We start from the raw sequence: 3701 nt of genomic DNA on the forward strand, positions 1-3701 counted from the left end.
CTAGACTGGGCTGAAAGTTCACTTAACAACCTAATCCAGGGATCATTAGCCTTGTCATTAAGTGAAGCACACCTGTATTTAATTTTTCTCTCTCAAAGCCACTCTGTGACATATTTTGGTTGAAAAACAGTATATTAAAAGCAGTATATTAAATACAGACAGAAGGTCTGGTCTAGAGGGTAGAGCTCTCCTTAAGCCCAAAGACAACAACTGAAGGTCACCAGTTCAAGAACACCAGAAGCTTCAGTGTGCAGCGAGAATTCAAAGCTGGGGAGCTTAGCTGCTATCTTGAGTGGGAGACAAGATATTGGCTGCAGATGTTCCTCAGAGTGGGAGACAACATGGCCAGAATGAAGACCAGACTGGAAAAGATCCACCAGGAAAGTAGTGTGTACTTGAAAGACAGAACTTCTTTGTTTATTGTAAACCCCCCCCCGGGGGGGGGGGGGTTTAGAGAAAGCCTGCTCATGTAAACTACCTTGAATGAAGTCAATCCAGTGACCAGAAAGGCAGTATATAAATATCACCATCAACCACAACAACAACTACTTGACAAGGGACCACGTGACAGACATTTGAGAAATAATCCCAAGATAAACCGGTCACTTCAGACAGAACTATCCAGTCCAGTCTGATACCTGAGCTCAACTCATTTTTGCCTGGCCCACAGGTGTACTCATTTGATCCCCGTTGCGTACATGCAACGTTGGGCAAAAATGTTTTAAGAAGATATTGCAGCGCGTCGGGTAGCCCAAGCAAAACAAGAGCAGACGTCCACCATTAATTATATACTCGCAGATCTGCAGCCGCAGATTGAAATTCAACTGAGGACCGATAAACTCTGAAATTGAAATTCACAGCTCAGTGGGTGGAGTTTTGGAATTTCCAGGGCTTCAAAATACCAGCGTTTCAATATTGCCGCTGTATCTCAGGAAGAGCATTATAGCAGAGCAGCAAGGTGAAGACTAGATTGATCCCAGCCAGTGAAGGAGCACCCATTGGGTGCCTGCTTCTCCACTATCTTCAAGGGAAAAAAAAATTCTGTTTCATCTAACAATTGTCCTGGAGGTTGACAGTAGCAAAAGAAAGTATCCTCTGGCCTTTGCCAATCACCTAGAGCAGGACTTTTCAAACTGGGGCCCATGGGCCCTAGCCACTTTTGCCTTAAGGGGCGGGGGCAGCCTGGAGGCAGGGAGGAGGAAGCTGCACGATCCCCGGGATCCCCAGCTTTGAAAGCAAAAGCGGAGCGATCGCGCCCCACCTCTGCTAAAACAGAAGTGGAGCACGATCGCTCTGCTTCCACTTCTGAAGCTGCGGGGAGCCCTGCAGACGGTCACGCAGGGCTTCCTGCACGCCAGGGAAGCTGCAGGAGGCTCAGGTACGTGCAGCCAAGCCCCTGTAGCCCCCCTAAGCGGCGCGATCCTGAGGATCGTGCCACTGCCTTCCCCCGCCCCTGCTGCCTCCCGCCCGCCCCGGCAAGAACTCAGAGAGGCTCAAACTCTCCCTGAGAGTTTGAAAACCACTGACCTGGAGGACTAGCGCATGCAAGTTTATTTTAATTAGTTTTGCTGCAATCCACTGTAAGCCATCTTGAAGAACATTTTGGCAAAGAGGGAAGTGGGGATAAATAAACTAACTATAATCCATAGCTAGGTACTTGAAAACGCAAAATTCAGGTGGAGCAAATCAGAAATAAGGATGCATTTTAATCAATTAAGCATTTAAAAGTTTGCTGGTGTATATTGGGGGGAAGTTGTTCCAGCTCAAATCCATCCAGATGTTGCATCCTTCAGATGCACAGGAGGCAGAATCCCATTAGCCAAATGCAAGACAGAACAAACAGGTTTTGAGCCCTGGAAGGGGGTAGAACACGTGGGCAAAATGCATTAGAAAATGCCACTTTGGTTATAAGGGATGGCAAGTGTTATACCAAGTCTCCTTTCCTACAAAGAAAGTACACTTTACATTTTCTGCTACTCAACAGAAATGCAAGGTCAAAAGGAAGAGAGCAGGTAATAACCTGCACTGAAAGTCTGATAAATCATCCACAAGGAGCTCAGAGACAAAATACAAAGATCCTTAAGCAGGCTAGTGCATTTTTGAAGGGAAAAGAAATAATAAAGCATAACACACAACCCCACAAGATAAAACTACAATGCTTATAGTTCTCCTGTCTTCCTGAGGAACTTGTAATTTAAAACAGCCATAAGTCTCCTTTAAGATTTACATCCTTGGCTACACTGTCAATACAAGGAAATCCTTAAATTTCCCTTTGGCTTGTTAAGCAAAATCTTCTGGCCAATTAGATGCAAATTATTTGGAATAATAAGAACAAAATACTGGTTTCAGATGAATTCGCATCTGAACAAGGATTGAGTGACTTTAGGAAGCAGAAGGAAGAGTCTGCCCAGTTCATCACACCCAAAGGAACCAATCTCATTCCAATGCCCTGCTCCCTGGGCAAAGAAGCACTTTTTCAAGTGGTGCTCCTCTTAGATTTCACAGGGGACAGTAAGTGTCCCCTCATCACTGTCTTTTCTAGCAGCTGTTTTCTGGGGTTCTTCTGCATCTTCTTCAGTAGACAGAGCAGGAGATGGTCGATAGTGCAGTGAGGGTGGCAGGCCTTGGTATCTCCTGGTCTGAGCTGGCCACAATGCAAATTTCACAGTCTCTCAGTGACAGAAAAGGGATCTATGCATTGGTTACCCGGAACAGGGGTGTCCAAACTTTTTGGCAGGAGGGCCACATCATCTCTCTGACACCGTGTCGGGGACCGGGGGGGGGATTAATTTACATTTCAAATTTGAGCACATTTACATAAATGAATATATTAGAGATTGAACTTATATGAATGAACGAAGGTCGTGCAATAGCTCAAGGCCTATAAAAGGCCTTGCACAAAGCAAGGCCAGCCTTTCCTTTGCTGCTGCTGCATCACAGATATGAAAGGGCAAGAAGTGGAGGGAGCCCTCGTCCCACAGCCCACGCAAGAGACTGAACAGTTGGCTGTCACACCGACAGCAGTTGCATCAGGCCAGCACAGGCTCCAGCAAATCTCCAGGGGGGCCAGAGGCTCCTTAGAGACTGGGAGCTCCCTGAGGGCCGGACTGGGCCGCAAGTGGCCCCAGGGCCGGGGTTTGGGCACCCCTGGCCCAGAAGTGCAGTGCCAGACAGAATCCAAAGGAAAGCCTAAAGGAGGAGGGTATTTCCTGCCACGTATCTAGCGACATGTAACCAGGTCTGTACAAACAGGGCCTGCAGACCACTGTGCATTTTATTATGGAAGTCCATAAGCTCTGAGATGTTGTAGTCCTCCCCTTATATCCTCTGGCACCACACATACTGGTAAATCCCCCAAATACCGAACCCCGCTCCCCCTCAAATGGTCCTTGCAACATTTTCCAAGGTTCATCCTGCAGCAGAATCCTGTATTCCCCCAGTACACTGAAAATGACCCAAAATATATATATTCAGTGAATATTTTTGGACCATTGTTGGTATATACTGCCCCTTTACTCTTGTCCTGCCTATTCCCCTAAGGCACGCCTGCAACCTTGCCGTGAGAGTCAGGTATAGTGGTTTGGGAGTTAGATCCGGCAGATCCAGGTTCAAATCCCCACTCAGTCACAAAGCTTCCTGGGTGACCTTGGGCCAGTCACTATCTGTCAATCTCACCTACTTCACAGGGTTCATGTGAGGAC

Source organism: Tiliqua scincoides, chromosome 12 (assembly GCF_035046505.1).
Source record: "Tiliqua scincoides isolate rTilSci1 chromosome 12, rTilSci1.hap2, whole genome shotgun sequence".
NCBI lineage: Eukaryota > Metazoa > Chordata > Lepidosauria > Squamata > Scincidae > Tiliqua > Tiliqua scincoides.